Here is a 22,619-nt window from a genome sequence, read left to right as displayed (position 1 = left end):
TCGTTCTGGTGTAGAGGTTGTCAAAGATGCGCCACGCTCCGGAAGGCCTGTCGTCGAAAATTGCGACAAAATCGCTGAATAAGCCGAGAAAGACCGACATAGTAGCAGCCGTAGCATCGGGCAAGAGCTGGGGATAAGTCATCAAACCGTTATTAACCATTTGAAGAAGCTTGGATTCACAAAGAAGCTCGATGTATGGGTGCCACACACGTTGACGCAAAAAAAAACATCTTTGACCGTATCGACGCATGTGAATCGCTGCTGAATCGCAACAAAATCGACCCGTTTCTGAAGCGGATGGTGACTGGCGATGAAAAGTGGGTCACTTACGACAACGTGAAGCGCAAACGGTCGTGGTCGAAGCCCGCTGAAGCGGTTCAGACGGTGGCCAAGGCCTCATTAACGGCCAGGAAGGTTCTGCTGTGTGTTTGGTGGGATTGTCAAGGAATAATCTATTATGAGCTGCTTCCCTATGACCAAACGCTCAATTCGGACCTGTACTGCCAACAACTGGACCGCTTGAAGGTAGCACTCATGAAGAAGAGGCCATCTTTGATAAACAGAGGCCGCATTGTCTTCCATCAGGACAACGCCAGGCCACACACTTCTTTGGTGACGCGCCAGAAGCTCCGGGAGCTCGGATGGGAGGTTCTTTTGCATCCGCCGTATAGTCCGGACCTTGCACCAAGTGACTACCACCTGTTTTTGTCCATGGCGAACGAGCTAGGTAGTCAGAAGTTAGCCACAAAAGAGGCCTGTGAAAATTGACTATCCGAGTTTTTTGCCAATAAGGAAGCGAGCTTCTATAACAGGGGTATTATGAAGTTGGCATCTCGTTGGGAACAAGTCATCGAACAAAACGGCGCATATTTGACTTAAAACAGATGATTGTAACTAATATTATGAACAAATGAAAATTCAAAAAAAATACCGCAGGACTTTTTTGACAGCCTAATATATTATAATGACGAGTTTTGGTAGAAGCAATAGGAACATTATAATTAGAGGATATTGTAAACGACCAATTTGAAGATCAATCATAAAGAGTTCTGCAATTGATCCCACGAACGTTCGTTTAATAAAAAAACGTGAATGTTAAAAAAAAATCATATCGAAAAATCACTTTTGAACGAGACGAAATTCGCCGTGTCAGCTAGTCTATATCAATAAAAATGATTTGGTGTCCGTTCCTCACGATTGAACTGAAAAACGGAGAAACGGATTTAACAGTCAGTATCAGGTTTGATACATCTTAGTCTGCATCAGGTTTATATGCCCAAAAAAAATTATATACCACAAATATAGATCAGAAAAATAATTTCGGTGGGGATTTGAGTCTTCGAAATTATTTAAATGAAAATATCAATTATTGGTGGGATGAAGTTCGCCGGGTCAGCTAGTTTCAAATAAATTCAAAATATTGTTTATCAGTGTATTTTCTCATAAATTGTTTGGCATTTTTATATGAAAATTCAAATAATTTCCTACATATAGAAAGTTTTGAGTCGAAAATTTTTACAAAAAATTAATAAACAAAACCTTTGGCCCTCCTCAAAAAGTATTCTAATTCTTTTATTTTATTTAATATTATCTTTACACTCACAACGTTTCTCTGCAATCTGAGATGGCGCTGCCAATGGCCAGTCGAGTTGTCATGAAATTCGTCAACCATAATTGAAATTTTAATCCTGTGCAAATCAATAAATTAGTTAGCTCGCAGTTGCGTCTTCAAAACGAAGAAGAACAATACTCAATACCATAACGAGTGCTCAAATGGAGATTCATCACTATCGATTTGAGATTTTCGATACTCACCGAAATGATAATTTTTCATAATGCTCTATGGACATCTAATCAGAATGCACTTACCTGTAAAAGGGGAAGAATTATTTTGAAAAAAAAATTAATCCATAGACAATGGTTAAACAAAGAGAATACGGGAAAATTGTTCCTCCACCATAAAACCCCAAACCCTTTGAAGGGCTTAAATTTCTTCGTTGACATCGTTATCCCACACCCTCGCTTCAATAGTTCTCTTCACTGCCATTATCCAATAATGGAAACCCAACCGCTCTACGGAAGCCGAAAGCATCCTTCTCGAAACTCATCACAGCTGAGTCTCCTATTTACCAATTTACGCTCGCACGCCCATGACATTCGGAGGGACAAACCAGAAGGATTAGACCCAAAGTCACACGCCTGTCACCGTCACGCAGATGCTGAAGTTCAGCTGAAGCGATCCCACACTAGTGCTAGCAATTACGATTGTGTGTATTTACGGTACAACAGGGCGTAGAAACGTATTAAGATGTCACGGCCACATCAGCCATCGTTGTAATTGAACCTGAGAAACGAACTCCAGGAGTGGCACTCCATCCCGACAATTCCACCCTTCTCGTCGCAGTCGTCGTCGTCGTCAACACTTTGCGATCCGAAACCACTAGCCGAAAATTTCCCAACTTTTAGAAAGGGGTTCCAACATGCGATCAAACCCCGACTCATTAAAAGCTGCGAAAGAAAAACAGACTTATGGGCTCATGGAACGGAACACGGGTTTGTTTTGCGTCCTTTTGTAAGTTGAGGCGGGGTTTCTGGGTCTGATGGTGGCGGCGGTCGCCACAATGTGCCAACAGTGAACGGAATTTTTGTCAGAAAAGGATTTACCGAGAGCGGCGAAAGCGTTTTGCGGCCTTAATGAGTGTTATTGTGGAACAACAAGCGGAAATAGTTGAGGCTAAATGAGAACTTTGAAGATGGAGAAATTCATTAGGATCGGGTGGTAACAATGGTTTAGCGTGTTTGTGCTCGGAATTAAGATATAGTGTTAGTGAATAGTGTAATTACATTACACGAAAAATATGCTAAAGTGGGTTTCGCTCTGTGTGCTATATGTACAGAGCCATGAGTCGGAAACAGGGAAAATTTCAATGATAAACTATATGACCACCCATACGGATACAAGATACACTCAATCCAGTCGCCTTTTCGGGATATCGTTCGGAATAACATTGAACATGCTACTGGATGAAAAACGGAACAACCGAACGAAGCTAGCGGGCGAATGGTTTTCCATTCCTGACAGAAGGATTCCCATCCAAAGCTCACCATGAGCGGTACGAACGTGAACGGAAATCGAATTGGAATGTTTAGTTCCCGATAAACCACATCGTAGCGAAGCGAGGTGTCGTTTTCGTTACAAATTCATAGAGTTTTATCGCTGGCCCATGACGTGCCCCATGTAACCATTGAACATGTGCACTTGTATAGCTTTAAAAGATTTCAATTTAGGGCCTTGAGTAAAGTTTTAAGTAGTCTATCAAATGCCGCTTGGATGAAATTACAGTTCGTTCAGTTATAAATCAATCGTCCTGCGGAAATCAATGGATTCGAATCGACCTTTTTAGCTTGTTTTCAAGCTATAAATCGTCACCTTGACATTTTTATTTATGATAGAAAGATGAAACATGGGTTCGCCTGGCTCCGTTCCCAAAATTGATCGAATATTTATTACCCTCCACCTCAAATCCGTTCAGTATGAGCAAATTGACCGCACGAAAGCTGAATTATTCCGGACGTTCTCTGCTCTATCGGGTTTTCCCGGAGTGAATTGAAATGTTGACCTCCAGTTTAACTGCTTCAGGACCTGCTGGTTGAGATTAGAACGATGATTCGATTGCAGTCAAGTTTTCGTAGATTGAAACGTTTCAAATTATTCAAATTTTAAACGAAAATCGGAACTACGTATTTTTCTAACCAGTTTGCAGCAAACGAGTTGCGTGTACAATATGCTTTCGAATGAGAGTGGAAAATAACAACCCACTGCTCAAAATGGCATACTCGAACAAAAAAAAAAAGATCGTCACGCGATGTGTACTCTCGACTCTGCGAAGGACGAAAGGCCAGTGAAAGTGACGGGCACCGGCTGACGTTTGTTGGAGATTTGAAATATTTATGAGTTCGCAGGAGCATGCCGAAGGCACGGTTTCATGATGCCATCAGGGCTGGAAATAAACGGTGTGGTGCTGAAGAAAAAAAATATCCTTGAACAAATGGATCGAGGAGCGTTGATATCGCCGTTCAGTTTTGTTTCGTATAGTAGAGCGAATGTGAATAAATCGGTTTGCCATGAACCTCTTCTCCACCAAGGTGCAATTCATCATGTTTCCATTCTGACATGTGTCAGATGTATTGTTTTTTTTAGATTTAACCCGTTTCATTGACGTCACGGAGTATGTTTTGATATTGTTACTATTTCGTATCCAATATAAAATGTATACTTCCTCCATTGGAGGAGTATAACTTCATTTCTCGTTTGATCTATGACAGCGCGGTTCGCGCTCAAACGAAACCCATCCCAGGCTCCACTATTCGTCGAAGGCCTCCCAATCCATGGTGGGATAGCCAATGTTCCAAGTTTTATCAGGATAAATCGAACGCATTCAAAGCTTTTCGGAAACGTGGAACCATTGAAAATTTTCAATCATATTTGGACCTTGCAAATCAATTTAAAAACATGATCAAAGGGAAAAAACGTGCTTATTGGCGAAATTTCGTGGGAGGATTGTCACGAGAAACGTCAATGAAAAAATTATGGAAAGTGGCTCGAAACATGAGAAACCGCTCTTCAACGAATGAAAGCGAAGAATATTCACATCGATGGATTTTCAATTTTGCACGGAAGGTTTGTCCTGATTCCGCTCCTGTGCAAAAAATTGTTCGAGATATACCTCAAGATAGGTGCGATCTTGATTCCGAGTTTTCGATGGTAGAATTCTCCCTTGCTCTCCTTTCTTGTAACAATTCTGCTCCGGGATCGGATAGAATTAAGTTCAACTTGCTGTAAAACCTCCCTGATGTGGCGAAACGCTTGTTGAATTTATTCAATCGGTTTCTGGAGAATAATATTGTTCCAGATGATTGGAGACAAGTACGAGTTATAGCTATTCAAAAACCCGGAAAACCCGCGTCCGACTTCAATTCGTACCGCCCAATAGCAATGCTGTCTTGTATACGGAAATTGTTGGAGAAAATGATCTTATTTCGCCTTGATCGATGGGTTGAAACGAATGGCATACTCTCAGATACACAATATGGGTTCCGCAGGGGCAAGGGGACGAATGATTGTCTTGCGTTGCTTTCTTCAGAAATTCAAATGGCTTACGCCGGAAAAAAACAAATGACTTCAGTATTCTTGGACATAAAGGGGGCCTTCGATTCTGTTTCAATAGAGGTTTTGTCGGACAAATTACACTCTCGGGGTCTGCCGCCTCTATTGAATAATATGTTATATAACTTGCTTTGTGAGAAACATTTGAACTTTTCTCACGGAGATTCGGCAGTAAGTCGGGTCTCTTACATGGGCCTCCCCCAGGGCTCATGTTTAAGCCCCCTTTTGTACAACTTCTATGTAAGCGACATCGACAATTGCCTTACACAAAATTGCAGCCTAAGACAACTTGCAGATGATGGAGTGGTGTCTGTCGTAGGATCAAACGAATCCGACCTGCAAGGACCCTTACAAGATACTTTGAACAATTTTTCAACCTGGGCCATTGGGCTAGGGATCGAATTCTCCACGGAGAAAACAGAGATGGTGGTTTTTTCTAGGAAGCATAAACCAGCAAAACCAAAGCTTCAACTTTTGGGTAAACCGATCACTCATGCTATGTCATTCAAGTATCTTGGTGTCTGGTTCGACTCCAAATGTACTTGGGGGGCCCATATTAGGTATCTGAGTAAAAAATGCCAACAAAGAATAAACTTTCTCCGTACAATTACCGGCACCTGGTGGGGAGCCCACCCAGAAGATCTTATAATGTTGTATCGAACAACTATTCTCTCAGTGATGGAGTATGTCAGTTTCTGATTTCAATCAGCTGCCAAAACACACCTCATTAAACTCGAGCGAATTCAGTATCTTTGTCTCCGTATTGCGTTGGGATGTATGCCCTCAACGCATACCATGAGTCTCGAGGTTTTGGCAGGCCTACTCCCACTAAAAGATCGCTTCAATTTATTATCTCTTCGGTTCCTCATCCGGTGTAAGGTTATGAATCCATTGATGATCGGAAATTTTGAGCAGCTGATCGGGCTAAATTTTCATTCTGGATTCATGAGTTCATATCATGAATTCATCTCCATGCAGGTTGATCCTTCTTCGTATATTCCCAACCGTGTTTGTTTTCCTGACTACATCAATTCCTCTGTGCATTTTGATCTGTTCATGAAGGAGAAAATCCATGAAATTCCAGATTATCTTTGATCGAGGATCGCTCCTACGATCTTCAATGCAAAGTATGGGCGTATCAATTGTGATAATATGTACTTTACTGATGGGTCCACTATAAACGAGTCCACAGGATTTGGAGTGTTCAACGAACTTTTTAACACCTCCCACAGTCTTCAGAATCCTTGCTCAGTGTATATTGCTGAATTGGCAGCAATTCATTGGGCGCTGGACAGCGTCGCCTCACGACCTGTTGAACACTATTACATTGTAACGGATAGTCTTAGCTCTGTCGAAGCTATCCGTTCAGTGAGGCCGGAAAAGCACTCGCCGTACTTCCTTGAGAGAATACGAGAAATTTTGAGTGCTTTATCCAGACGCTGTTATGTCATTACCTTTGTCTAGGTCCCTTCACATTGCTCAATTCCGGGTAATGAGAGGGCTGACTCATTAGCAAAGGTAGGTGCAATTGAAGGCGAAATTTATCAGCGTCAAATCGCCTTCAATGAATTTTATTCTTTAGTTCGTAAAAATACCATCGTTAACTGGCAACGCAAATGGAACGAAGATGAATTGGGCCGGTGGCTCCACTCAATTATCCCTAAGGTTAGCCTCAATCCGTGGTTCAAAAGTCTGGTCTTGAGTCGGGACTTTATTCGCACCTTCTCCCGACTCATGTCCAATCACTGTTCGCTGCTTTTTCGTTTTAATCTTGCCGACAGCAATCTCTGTGGCCATGGTTACCACGACATCGAACACGTTGTTTGGTCGTGCGAGTTGTATCTTGTCGCCAGATCGAATTTAGAAAACTCCCTTCGGGCTGGAGGAAAGCAGTCCAATGTGCCGGTGAGAGATGTGTTGGCTCAGTTAGACCTTGATTACATGTCCCAAATATATGTTTTCCTTAAAGCTATCGATCTTCGAGTGTGATTGTTCATACATCCTTTTCCCCTTCTTTTCGTCCTTCGCGAGCTATCGGTTCCCTTCCTACTAACATTAGAATAAGTTAAATTGTTAATACATATTAGATGTAAGGATAGTTTTAAGAATTGAGTGTGAAGTGTCAGTGTGAATGAGAATGTGAATGTGAATGTGAGTGCGAGTGTAAACACACATCTCTTTACATCCCATCCTTTTCCTAATGAAAATGTGTCACCCTTCTAAACTCGAGTCGACCGCGAGTAATCGGTTTCCTATTTCATTAACCATAGAATTAAGGAAACAACATGTTGATATATGCTAATTGAAATACAGTTAAGAGTTTGGCTCCTTTAAACTTATGTAACTGAGCCTGTAAAAATAAACGGATTAAAAAAAAAACATTTCAGTTTTTTTAAAAACGGAATGATCACCAGAAATTGGGGTTTTCTAATTTTCGTTTTTGATGCCAAATTGTCTGTCTATCTTCTCTTCTTCTTGGATGGCTCTAACGTTCCAGTTCCATGACTCGGCCACGGGAGCACCGTCTGTCTATAAGTAATATAAATAACACGCAGTCTACATACTACTTTTATTTAAATTATAGTTTATGTTGTATCAAGAGAGATATATAAGATAAGATTTGGCAATAAAATAGTCATATTTTTTTTCTGCTGTTAAATAATTACATATTGTATCATTTTTGAAACAATTGCAATTGATAAACAATTCTTGGTTTGTGTCAGCTAAACAAGTGGCTTGGCATTGTTTTTGTGTTGAGTGTTTATATCTTGAATTTTTATTTCACACTTAAATATATATTTTCCGAATGCCAATTGATAACATAATGAGAGAATATTGATACTGCAATACAATTATATTATTTTTTTTTTAAAGGGAATGTTTAAAGTTTTTTATTTCTGCAAGCCAACGTACCGTTTTGTCTCATATTCCGAACAGTCTCAAATTCCGAACACTTCATTTTTAAATGTAAATTTACTACCCTTTAATGTTATAAATAATTGAATAATTAATGCCCTGATATTCTTTGAAGTATAAGCTACATTTTAACAGTATCGAACAAGCAAATACAGTAAAATAATTTTTTTTAGTGTGAAATGTAACCTTTACAACGAGCCTAAATTGGAAACTTTCGATATTACACGAGATTTCGATCACCACTGCAAGCTACCGAGAAAATAATGGATAGCACTAGACTTTTGGTTCCACTAATAAAAAATATGTATTTCCTCTCAATCTAACAATTCGCTCATTGATACTGAAAGTCATATGCTTGATTAAATAATAAAATTCTCAAGAAACACGAAAAGAGCATAAAATGAGTTATGCGCTTGTTGCGTGAAGTACACACACAGACTGTTTGAATTACATAACCTTTTTTTTTTTTTTTGGTGTGCCTTATTTTACGACCGCATGTACCCTATCACCTATCCAGAGTCAGAGTCGAGAAGGAGCGTAAAACCAGTATAATTCTGGATGCTCTTAAAAATAAAAGCTGTGGCCAATGAGAGTTAATGTCGCGGCCGTAATTACTTTCCTCCAGACTATAATCCAGTCGAAAACAACAAAAAAAATCAAGGAAACGAAACCAACGAAAAGAAAGAGAAACACATGTAGGAGTGAAATGCAATTGAAGGGCCACCCGACAATAAATCCCCATAACCGATTTTGATGTAAACAATTATCGTTACAAAGTATCGAAAAACCAGCCATGGTGCAGAGGGAAACCGAAGCCATCAGCTCATGGATTGGAATATTCCATCGGCCTTTGAAGTGTGGTTGCGAACGAAAAGTGCCTTTTATGGTCGGTCGCTGGAAGCACGTGTTCTCTTTGCGCCAATGTCGATATTTATAGACCTCCTTCAAAGTACTACCAGCCATCAAATCTATGATTGACTCCAGCTCCGGAACGAGTCACACTCAGAGTGTAACGTATTCCCGCCAGAGTCGTTGGCAGCACACGCAGATCGTAAATTTGACACAGCTCAGTTGAGGAGTGTAATGGATAGGAGCATTATTTTGCGTTTCAGTTTACCATGGCACTTTTTCTCTATCCTCTATGTGATGATATTTTTGAATGAATTTTCCGGTACCCTACACGGTTCAAAATGTTTTCCTTGAACCTCCAAAACTGGTCATTAAATTGACTAATAAAAACAAATTGTTCGCTTCACTCAAAGGAAAACAAACCCTGGAATATTAATCTTCGCCTTGCTTCACGTTTTCTTTTCCCTCGGCCCCTTCCTCTTCCATACAAAATGAACCAATAAATCACAAAAACTGTGCTGGAATTTCCGGACGAGGAGGAGGAGGAGGTCCCTTGTGGTAGGAAACAATGCCAAAGAAAAATCGAACAGTTTCCAGTTCTGAAACTTTGCCGACTGGAATCTATTTATACGAGAGCTGGGAGTATATGATACTCTTTTTCTCGGGTCGGAGCGATGATGATTGCAGGATGTTTGCTGAGAAGTTTCGTCCCTTGTGCCCCGGTGGATAATGATGATATTTTTCATCTTCCGCCTCATCGCTTGCTCCGTTCGCTTGGGGGAGGATATAACACGGTAATCAAAAGATTTTTCCGGTAGATGCGAGATAAAGTTGATGATTTTGTCTTCGTAGGATGTTGGCATTTCTTTGTTCCGTCGTGTCTTCTATTGGCCTTCTGGGGGGAAAAGTTTTCTTCTCACAAAGTTTTCATCCGATTCGTGAGAACACAATACAATCAAGTGATCAGGAAACAAGAACTAGTAGTAGAAATGTTTCCAATCGGATCGTGAAAATCGATTAATTCATGAAAGATTGAAGAAAAATAATAATGACGATCTTTTTCAGCCGTCAGGAAATATTGTAAATAAAAATCCCAAACCGGTATCGGCGAGTGCCGAAGACAGCAGCTGGTGTCAAGAAAACTTTTATCGCGCTCCAGCTTAACGATGCCATTAACTTCAATAACTGTCGCGGCTCTTAAGCCAAATTTGGGATCGCTGAATTCGTTTCAATAACACATCCTTCTCAATGGTAGGTTGACTAAAGCCTGTCGGCCATCGACTGAGAAGCACGCCAATTCATCGATGTCGTTTCCTTGCATCCACCGTGACTTTGCCGCGGATGTGCAGACGACTTACCACAAAACGAAAAAAACCAAAGATTTCATCCAAAGAAAAAAAAACAGAAACGGCGTTGAAAACATAAAATGCATTTTTCTGACCACTTTGAGTCGCATACACACCGCCACCAAATTTAATTGATTCCTTTCTCTTTCGTTCGCTTGGATTTAGCTTTTTCGTCGATTCCCATCCAGGAAATGAAGCGTGACGAGAAAAAAAGGTCCACGCGAACTTAGCAATTAAAATAAAGAAAAATAAAGACATTAATTTCAAAACCAATTAATTTCGAGGGACACAAAACTTTATCGCGTCATCTCTTTATCGGGGAGCTTTAATTCCTTATCTATTTGTCGTGTCGCTGCCGATGGTAAAGCGATCGTTTTACGGACAAATTCGATCTCTGGATGGAATGGCGACGGTGGAATTAATCGAAGCGATCAACATCGAAGATGAAGGTATATAGGAATAGATCAAACGGCAGTAATCAGAATTTAAGAAACAGGAAATCGGGAATTAGTGTTAGCGAGTGAATCTGTTATTAGGGGTTATAATGTCGCAATTATATCATAAATCTTGTGATAGTGTGTGTTTTTTAATTTCTATACATATAATAGGGATGAAAATGATAGAGACAATTTTTTTACCAAAAAGTGGTTCGTCTACGGGAAGTTTTCCCGTTCCGTATATTAAGTTGAGTTTAGAATAATCCATTCAGAGTGATGGTGTTTATCATTACACTATATTTATTTCTTTGAAATACATCAGTTTTCTATCTAGACATGGATACGTCAAAACACTTTGTACAATTGAAACAGTTAAACTTTGTATAATGATAGAAAGAAATTTAAACCTTATTCGGTTCGGTTATTCTGTTTTTATCGATCGTGTTTATGTGCCTCTTCTATTCGATTCCATAACCTACTTAACCGTCTTAGCTCTTGACAGTTCTGAATTATTGATTTGACAACAAAAAATTGAAATATTCACATCGATGTTTTTCTCCGTTTGAGCAATAAACGGACTTTGTGTAAATTGAATTCATGTTTTTTACGTGTAGCCTTGAGTTTTAATAGTTTAAGGTAATTTCTGAGTGAGTTTCCAAATCAACAAGAATGATGACAAACGATTGACGAATACATTGAAGTTTGAGAAACCTATTAGCAATATGTTAACATTCTCTGAGAATAAGCTCAATTTTTCGTGGTATGACTAGTAATACATCACTTATTAAACAAAATTCATTTCTTTTTGAACACAATCTTCTGAAAAATATAAAATGTATATATAAATGAAACACAAATTTCTGCTTTACTCGAGAGTTATGCAAGCAAATGGAAAAAAATTAGGCATATTGAGGTTTTAGGGTGCAATAAATATTTCTATGGTAGTAAAACACTCCACCCCCCTCTCTAAGGGGGGGCTGTCATACAAATGAAACACAAATTTCTGCATTACTCGAAAATTAATCAAGAAAATAGAACCAAATTAGGTGTATTGAGGTTTTAGGGTGCAATAAATGTTTCTATGGTAGTTAGACTTTCCACCCCCTTCTCTAAGGGTGAGCTGCCATTCAAATGAAACACAAACTTCTGCATAACTCGAGAACTAATCAAGCAAATGGAGCCAAATTAAGCATATAGAGGTTTTAGGGTGTAATAAATGTTTTTATGATGGTTAGACTCTTCACCCCCCTCTCTAAGGGAGGGCTGCCATACAAATGAAACACAAATTTCTGCATAACTCGAGAACTAATCAAGCAAATGGAACCAAATTTGGCATGTGGAGGTTTTAGGGTTCAAAAAATGATTCTATGACGGTTGAACTGTTCACCCCCCTTTCTAAGGTGGGACTGCCATACAAATGAAACACAAATTTCTACATTTCTCGAAAATTAATCAACCAAACGAAACCAAATCTGGCATGTGGAGGTTGCGGAGGCAATTGAAAATTTTCGGAGAACTCTGAAGGAAAAAGGGAAAATCCAGAAAATTAAATTCCCATATGTTCTACAATTATATAGTGACAAGTGCTGTTAGTCCATTTGATGTTTGCGCTAGCGAAATTGGTCTTTCTTCGAAACTGGAAACGGATTTTAATGTGTTAAAACGCACTCCTATATCTTCTTCTATCTATACAAAAAAAGAGGATCGCCAGATGTGTTGATAAGAGCAGAACTCGAGGAAGGCATTGTTCGATTTAGGGATGTCTTTATTCTATCATATTTCCTGTATAAAACATTCATTCCATGTAACGGAGAAACATGTTGTTTACAAGTGGTTGAAAAATCTTGAACGATAATTGTGTCTAAAAATAATCCCCTAATAATAATATTATAATGACGAGTTTTGGTGGAAGTACTTGGAATTTTATAGTAAAAAGTAAATTCAACTTGGTCGAATAGAAGATCAATCAATGAACAGTTCTGCGATTGGACCCATGAACTTGCTCATAGTAAGAAAACGTGAATGTTTGAAGGTATTGATAACAAAAAACAAATTTTTGGCGGGACGAAGTTTGCCGGGTCAGCTAGTACATAACATAAATTATCCAAGATTTTAAATTTCTCGGAAACTAACAAGAATGCAAATCATATGGGAAATCCTGATTGTTGGTGATAATATCTTACTATGCATTTGTGAAACTCGTAATATTATTTTAAATAATAAAAAAGAAAATTGAAAAATATTTTTTTTAAGAAAATTGAAAAATAATTAAAATAGCTGTAAATCGGATTCATTGAGTAGAATGTTCAATGGATGTATCAGAAATGGTAAGAAAGGATGCATTTCCTTCGTTTCTATGCTTCAGCTCAACTCCGGGTTAAATGCTCCACCTTCGACCGGGACTTTGTGCCCCGCATTCGATAGGATGATTTTTTCTAATATTTACACAAGGCATGAACAGATTTCTGCGCATGTCATCACATTGACCAAAAATAAAAAAAAAAATCATAACGCTTTTTCGAGACCATGTTTGATAAGGCATTCATACAAAAACATACTTTGGAGTATCTTGTGTTCACAGTAAATCAAATATCTCAAAAATGAGAACATCTGGCTTCTTTTTTGTGTGTAACAGAAAGAAGAAAACTATATTAAATAATATGAAGGTCTGTAAATACACGTTTCTGGCTAAAAGTTATGCTGCGAAGCTGTTAGGCGTTCAGAACAGTTTGGAATGGAGAATGGAAAATCTCCTACATTTCCTTCTTTGACCAAAGTTTTATAAATTTAATAGTTTTCAAGTTAGAAATTTATGTAAAAATTCAAGAAAAAAAACTGACCCACTTTATAAAGTAGTCTACCGTTCTGAATCATGTTCCGGACAGCTTCATGTTTCAGACACTCTTTAATAATAGCTTGGAATGCTAAATGCCCTGATGATACACTGCGTTTCACAACAATGGAACCACTCTTTTTTTTTTTTTGAGTTTCCAGAGAAATGTAAAAAGTCGGTTGAATTGAAGTATATAGTGTAGAATACTGGCCATTTCAACTTTATTGTTGTGTTCAGGCGCAAAACATTTGAAAAACTAAAATTCCAGTGTTTCATAACTATAGAACCAGATGGAAAACTCTCACTCCTTTACAAAATTAACGTCAATTTAACATGAATTAGGACAATTTTCTAAATTGTAGGCTACCTCTAGTTCTCAATGCATTCAAATAATCCATTCGGAATGTTTTCGACCAAGCTGTGCCATGTTGTAGTGTGTATTTCGTTCTACACAGAGAATACTGCTCGTTTAAGTTCTTCAAATGACTCATAATGCTTGTAAGCTGCATCTACTATTCATACGATAACTCCTCATAAGTTCTTGATAGTGTTTAGATCTGGTAAACAAGCTGACCAGTGCAGAATCTGAAGCCCCTATTCGTGAATCCATGCCATGACTTTCCGGATTTTATGAATGTATGCCAAATTACCCAATTATCACGGTGTTTTTGATGCAAAACCAGGAGTAAAAGATTCTGAAGTATTTCATTACGTTTTTGACTGTGCATTGATGTGTTGATGAAAAGCTATCGGAACCAGACCTTTTTGAAAATATTTTCCACAAACCATCGAACTACCGCCTGCAAAGTTACGGAGTGATCGGACGAAGAGTAGATGCAGCTTACAAGCAGTATGAGTCATTTGAAGAGCTTAAACGATCGGTATCCATTGAGTGGAACGAGATACACACTATAACATAGCGCAGCCTGGTCGAAACCACCCCGAATGGGTTATTTGAACGGATTGAAAACTAAAGTTGACCTACGAATTAGTAACTTATTGTAATTCATGTGAAATTGAGATTAATTTTGTAAAGGAGTGAGAGTTTCTCCATCTGGTTCTATAGTTATGAAACACTGGAATTTTAGGAAATGTTTCGCGCCTGAACACAACAATAAAGTTCAAGTGATCAGTCTTATAAATGAAGATAATTATTGTATTCTACACTATACACTTCAATTCAACCGACTGTATATCTCTCTATATATCTCTAGGAATTCAGATAAAATGAGTGTATTCTATAGTTATATAAATCAAATATCAAATTAATATAACAATCACATCTACAGGGCATTAAACATTTGTCCGAAATATGATTCGGAACGGTAATTTGTTTTTGAGTTTTCAAGTATGCAAAACATAGTTTGTAAGTTAGAAGTTTCAGTAAAAATTTAGGAAAAATGTCAACTCCCAAGACGAGTTGTTGTAAAATTCATCATGCGTCAAATCGAAGTAATGCAGTCAACCCTGTCAGCACAATCTAGAACACCAACCGGACAATTTCAACTTGCGCACCTGATAGTGATCTCTCTGTTAGATAAAAATATATACTTATTATTTATTTTTTGTCGTCAATCTATTGTAGACCAATACATTCTTAATAGTACTTACTTGAAACTAAAGAAATTTTGCTGGATAATTGATTTGTTCAATTTAAAGAGGAATTTAACTATCTTAGACACTGTCTTAGACAAAGTTGTTACATATGACATAGCGCTCATTTTTATGTTATCAAAAATAGGGTGCACAAACTTGTCGATGAAATACTAAATATAACTTTCTTATCTTTATAGATAAATATAGTTCCACAATGTTGTAGTTCGAGTTATTTGAGACATCTTTGTAGAACAAAGTTTTTTTTCTATCTCTTGGAATAACCGATAAAGCGCCTTTTTTCTAAGTTACGTTATGGTCCCCATGAAAAAAATACTGTTTTTTGCTCTTACTTTTATATGTCAAATTCTACATCCAAACTGTCTTCGAAAGACTTTTAGAAATTACTAATACAAACATTTTGCGATGCAGAACCTGGACCTTAACTTCACTCAAAGTTATTGATATTTTTTCTAAAAAACACCCTCTTTTCATTTGTTTTTCAATCTTTCTGGGGAAAACATAAAAAATGTTCGTTGACGGAATTTGAAAGAACAAATTTCACTCTATTTTTTTTATCCCATTTATTTATTTAAGGCTCATTAGCATTTTTAGCTGTAACAGAGCCGAATTTTAATCGTGTACATGTCACATGGTTATCATATCTATAATTAGCACATTACACAGTTGCCATTCGCCAGTATTCCTTCTATACCATTACATATGGTACATTCACACAGTAGCCTTTTAGGCGTAAGAGTTATTCTTTCTGTTCTTCCATTATCCAGTTGGACCACCGGACAGCAGAGACAGTTGATTGATCATTGTTGAGTTATTTATAGAACAGTAGCCCGATGTGTCTGGCAGAGCAGAGCAGTTGTATGGATGAATCGATCTTATTTCGACCGTGGATCGATCTCCATCGCTGATGATTGTTGCGTGGACGTAGTTATTCTGTAACAACACAAAGATGGTCGATGAGGGCCCTGAGTTTTGAACTCACGATCGATCGCTTACTAAGCGAACGCGCAACCAATGTGGCTACGGAGACCCCCTAAATTTCACTCTATGTAATACGTGATTTTCAAAACTATGTTATTGTTTGTGTTTGAGTAAATTAAAATTGAAATTATGAGTTTTTGGATAATAAAACATCAATAACTTTAAGTATGAGTCTAAAAGTCTTTCGAAGACAGTTTGTATGTAGAATTTTAAATATAAAAGTTAGAGCAAAAAAAACAGTTTTTTCATGGTGACCCTAATGTAACTTAGCAAAAAGGCGGTTATTTCAAGAGATAGAAAAAAAACTTTGTTCTACGAAGATGTCTCAAATAACTAGGACTACAACATGTCGAGCTATGTTTACCTCTATCTATAAAGATAAGAAAGTTAGATTTTTTATTTAATCGACAATTTTGGTCACCCTTTTTTTGATTACATGAAACTCAAATTGTTGATGAGAATTAGTTTGATCAATATAGCATCCCGGGTTATAAAGTTGCTTTTTGCTTTTCACATTCCAGGCCCACTGCATGATTAACTATTTATGTAAAAGAATCGTTCGAATTCAACATTCGGTTAAACAAATCTGTTGAAAATAAATTGTTCTTAGCAATTTCAGTTCAAAGGGGCATGCAGATAGAAAATTTTGGAATTTTATATTAATCCCCCAGTTCTAGTGATTAACGATTTTTAGGAATTTTAAAAAAACTGATGAGAGAGTTTCATTCAATGTAACTTCTGGTGATTTCAAAATCGATTGAGTCAATGAGCAGAATTCGAAGCAATTAAAGCAACTATCTGATTTTCACAACATGAAACAGATTGTGGCAGAAGTTACAAGAACTTCTAAAAATAATAGAACTTTGATGGATCACATGATTGATCACGTTTTCTTTAATTTTAATACAGTTCATTTTTTAATAGAGGCCAAATTTAAAATAACGGACAATTAGATATAATTAGACAATTTTTACTTATATTTAGAATAAACAAAGTCGAAGAGTTAAAATCAAGTGCTGGAACAAGTATTCAAAGGAAGCACTGTCTCATCGTGTTGCTAGAAACCTGGATTTTACTGCAATAACCGATAATCTGGTCTCGAAGACAGCTGTTCTCGCTAATATCTTGAATAGCTTAGTTTTTGAGAAACAAATCAGTTTGTATAATACGAACAACTGGCACTCTTGCGTCTCAAACTTAAATGAGATAAAATGTGCTCAAAGTTTTGTAAAAGTAACATAGAGAACGATTGGAAATGGTAAACCTGCTCGATCAAAATCAGAATAACAGCAAGGAGTTATGAAAAATACTAAAAAGCTTACTTAACACTGAAAATAGTTTATTGTGCTATAACTTTTGAAGGTTCAGAAAAACATTCGGAACAAATTGTAGCGGAAAAATTCAACAGCTATTTCGTGAATAGTGTTCAATTGATCAATCATTGTATTGAATTGGTCGGTGAGCCTTACGAAATAATACTGCCGGAAAACAGCAGATTTGAATGTTTTCTACCCATCACATTTGCAGAATTGAAAGACATTTATTTTTTCTAGCATAAATCGGCAGGTATCGATAATGTCAACGCAAAAATGATACAAGGTTGTTTTCATGTTATTGGACACGAATTGTTGGGCCCAATAAATGAATCATTGCAAGCTGGGCACATGCCTAGAGTTTGGAAGGAATCTCTTGTGGTTTCCACACCCTAAGTTAATGGAACGGATAGAGCCGAAGAGTACCGCCCTATTAACATTTACACAAAATTTAGAACTTGTTGTGAAAGGCCAGCTGATGAAATTCATTGACAATAATAATTTGAGGAACCTGCCAATTAGAATAATTGGATTTTCTCTAGAATGCATCGAAATTTTCAAAACAATTATTTATTGGAAAGGGTTGATGGTCTTGAAAAGAGCCGATGATTTGCGTGGTTTTTTGGATAAGCTGAATCAGCTGAATATGGTGGACTCATGATCCATCTCTGAACTCGCGAGAACAATTTACAAGCTGAGTATATATCAATTTGTTACTTTATTATAAAGCTTAATGGAAAAAAGCTATTTCCAAGATAAGACTCAATTCTCACGTAGGATTTTGTTAAATATAGCTTTTTATTTCATATAACAGACAGATATCGCGGCGATTTATTTCGCAGTTGACATACACTCGGTCACATGCAATTATATATTGAGTTGCCCGAAAAGTAATTGCCGATTTTTTCATTACACATGAAATACATTGTTTGTACATAGAATGAACGCATAAATGTGGGATGTACATCATTATTAAGCTTGAACACTTTAGTTTTGAAGTGAATACTACCTCAAAATTCAATATATTCGTCAACAGTGATGTGGTTTGTTTGCCTTCCTACTTCGTAAATAACTTCACTAATAAGTGAACTACCAGATCTGAAGGACACACTTAGATCCGAAAACTAGTCAGGAATAATTCCCCACGAAATTATTCAAAATTGGTATAGAAATTTTTTTTAATCAAATCAATATTGAAATCTGTCTAGAACTAAGAACCTAACATTGTTTCATGAATTCAGATAGAGTGGGCACATAAACACGGTCGATAAAAAAACCCAAATAAATTTCGAATCCATACCAGGACTTCTAATCGATTCCTATTTATCCAACAGAACAACGCTTAGAATGTAATCCCCCCAACCCGACTAATATACGATCCATTAAAGTGAATGGGGTATCAAAAGGGCAACATAAAGTTTAAGCCGCAAGCTGGGCCGATGCACTCGTACGCAATTAATCGAATCCGAACCGAGAACCAGTGAGTCGGCGAGATTAAAAATACGAACAATTAGTTGCGCTTGACAATCCCTCTGGATCTGGATAAATTAGAACAAGAAACACAAGACGCAGAGAGGATTCTTAATAAATTGTGGTTCACACGTGGAGAAACGCCGCTCGAGAACACTCCTCCACCGAGATTCAAATGGAAGCAACAGGGAGCAGACAAATAAATATCGCCGTCTGACGCCGACAGGAGAAAAGTTCTTTTCCAGCTGTCCGATTGATCGGTTCAAAGTAGGACAAATGTCTTTCCCCCTTTGAAGAAGCACTTTTTTCGGGTTAATCTTTTCAACAGCGATTTCTCTGCACCGTCGGTCGGAAATTAATTTCTCTCAGCTAACCAAGTACGAGAGTGGAATCTATCTGACAAAACAATCACGGGGGCACTTAATCTGCTCGAAAAATGATTTGAACACAAACTACGTTTCGGTTAAGCCAGATTTGAGTGTAAAATGGCTTAGACAACAAAAGAATATTTTTCCCGGATTACTCGGATTGACGGATTTGACAGTTTGACAAATCCTATTGTTTCGAAACAGTTGCTTTACCTAACTTTGATCTCACTGGCTGACTCAGAGCATATTTCAATTTATCTTTAGCATTACTTCCGCAAATTGAAAGGGCTCATCCTCCGATTGGACGGGCTAGGAGGAATTTTAACGGATACCTAGTCCTCGAAGGGACTGCTTGATTAGATGCGATTACTTCTGTGACGTGATAAGTGTGGGTGTAGAAAGCTATCAAGTCAGGAAGCTTATCAGAATTCAAATGAACGAGTGTTCGGAGCGAAATGTTTTTCAATTGGATATTCAAAGAATAGACAATTTCGTAGTGTGATAATAGGATCGTGTCAATTTAAATTTATTCCTAGACTCCCTGCAATGAGGGTGAGAATCATTAAAATTCTATCAAATTGTGCTATCCATCCGAATGACATTAATTCCAAAGTGACTGATGATTCATCAGTCGTAATGTTCGCACTGAAACATCACTTCATTACGATTGGTCAGACCATAAAATTGATCATCCACGCGATATGATATACTGAAGCATTCGGGGCAATTTCCGGACCGTGTGTGAGAGATCATTCGAGCCCATGTAGACCACGTAAACAAACCATTATAACATCATCATGATGCGAGCGCTGGGGCTTCCCTAATTCAACGTGAAAAGGTAGACCAAACGCATAAATCAACACCGAAGGACAAATGAAACCATTCGTTTTCGGGGAACAAATCGAGGTCTCCCCCGCCCCGGGTATTGAACCATTCGAAAAAAAATGCCATAAAATAGAGAAAAGGAACAAGAATGAAAGATATACACGAGATTAGATAGCTTCGAATAAATAAATCAGATTTCAGACGATTGATTTTTATTACACCTCGAAAGTTTCCCATGCGTTCGGGGCCTCGCCACCATCGATGACGGTTCATTTGGGACATCCAGAGAGCGTAAATAGGGTACTGCTCGGCGTTCCGTTTTCTCAGAAATTAACTCAGCCCGTCTTTTGACAGGCTTGCATGCATTCGTCGCTATGAATTTGTTTGCATTGAATTTATTTGGGATAGAATTTCGTTGAGGACGTTGAAGACGCTTCCGCCCGGTGGAATTAACGTTGATTTGGCGTTGGCGTAGAGGCTCAACACAAGCATCTAGAATGGGGACGGTGACGACATAAAATCGATCGGCCTGGGAAAACATAAACGGAATTGATGAGCATTCAATTACGCAATTCTTTTTCGCTGCTATTCGCCGAATTCTTGCGACTGACAGCTTCTCGACACCGGAGGACGATAAACCAAGAAGGGACAATTTGTGTCAAAAGAAAAAAAAGCGATAGCAAACGTCCATGACATGTTCCACCTCGTGACACAAAACAAACAAATGAAATGTTGACGACCTTGCTTGTTTTTTTCTGTTCCGTTGTGTTAATCGCTCGTTATCATTCCGAAGAATATCCAATCTTGACCTGCGAATAATCCATGTAAAATTGTGTCAACTGGTGATTTCACGGATAATATCCGTGCCGTTTGTCCGCTGCCAACGCTCAGCTCATTTCCGTTTATTGCTGTGCCGGAAAATGCCATGAATTTAAAGTTACAATTTTGCTGACAACATCGTTGGTTTGTTCGGTTGGAAGAGAATCCCAATCGAATCAAGGTGTGCTTTCTAAGCGATTCCCTGTACGACCTTTTTCCGATGATTTTATTTTTATTTTTCGCTGACCTAACAAATGGGTTGTTCGGAGCGTTTATGGGGACTTTCATGGGTTGAGATCAGCGGAAATGATAATATAGAATGGGTTCCATGGAAATTTCAGATAATGAAATGGTATGGCAGAATGAGTGAAAAAAAAAACTAAAGCGACAAGGTAGGAATCTTTGTCCAAATTCAACGATTTGCTTTTAGACTCACGTAAAATCAAATTGTTTGCCAGCAACAAGGAGGACTAAGGAGACTAAGGAACATTCATATAATAAAACAGATGGACAATTTATTTCTTCACTCAACGCATGCAAAGTCTATCCATGGACAGACTAAAATGGCAGTCGGGAAAACATCTCCTAAAACGGACAGATAATTTGCCTCAATTCAGATTTCGATGTCGCGAACTTAACATTTTTAAAATTTTTCATATATTTGAACTCACTACTTTTGAATATTTGGGAAAGCAACCAAGAGAAATCATCTACAAAAAACCAAAAACAAACATTCGCGACGATTTTTCATAAGTTTGAAACAAATTATTCAATATACGATTTTACACGACCCGTCGGATTTTTCCCTACAGATGGCCAATTAGGTATAATAAAGAGATTATAGGGGGTTGTATCCAAGACAAGATCGTTCAGGACGTAAGACTACGCGTTCGTTTTATTAAATTTGCTCATTTATCATTTCGAATATTATTTATGAATGCAAAGGAATACCATAAATCACTCTTTCTTGGAAAGATTTAGTGAGCCTGGAAAGGGTAAGTCATTCACCGTTTTGAAAAATCATAACTTAAAAACGAATAAAAACGCCTCTTTGGTTTCGACATATGTTAAGTGAAAAATCCTCAGCTTTTCAGAAAAAATAAAAAAAATAAGGCGTCTCGAGACGATGAAAACAATAAAAAACAAATACAATCAATAGTAACGAGAACAAAATTCGAATTTTCTGATGTTTGGTATTTTTTCAAAAAGGTAATTGGCTTTAATTTAATATGTCGATAATCTGAATCGGTCTAGTAGTTCGAACGTTATGAATTTTTGAAAAAAGTCATTTTTGGAAAAAAGAGGAAAAAGTTGATTTTACGGACAACCCTGAAATGGAAATGGTCACCTACTGAAAAAAAAATACATGTCTACTATTTTGCGATAAAGAACAAAACTACCACTTTTCACGAAAATCTGAGAACCATATATATATATATATATATATTATATATTATATATATATATATATATATATATATATATATATATATATATATATATATATATTCAGCCGGTAACGATGTCCACCAAACAGGAAGTGAAAATTTTCCTCAGAGGAGATGCAATATTTATACGCCAGCGACAGCGAGCTTGCTTTATGTGCCTTAAACACGCTTGCTATGGATGGTGGATACGATTGGATACGATTGCATCACGGTAGAACTTAGTCGATTGCACA

At 37.6% G+C, this 22,619-nt stretch overlaps 1 protein-coding gene across 2 annotated transcripts in view; it reads right to left on the bottom strand.

The window, feature by feature from the left end:
• LOC129774711 (uncharacterized) overlaps nucleotides 1–22,619 on the bottom strand; it is a 224,388-nt gene that overhangs the window by 165,830 nt on the left and 35,939 nt on the right. The gene's annotated exons all lie outside the window — the stretch shown is intronic.

The sequence above is a fragment of the Toxorhynchites rutilus genome, chromosome 3 (genome assembly GCF_029784135.1).
Source record: "Toxorhynchites rutilus septentrionalis strain SRP chromosome 3, ASM2978413v1, whole genome shotgun sequence".
Classification (NCBI taxonomy): Eukaryota; Metazoa; Arthropoda; class Insecta; order Diptera; family Culicidae; genus Toxorhynchites; species Toxorhynchites rutilus.
Note: the sequence above shows the minus strand (reverse complement) of the source record. Positions and strands in the feature narration are given on the sequence as shown.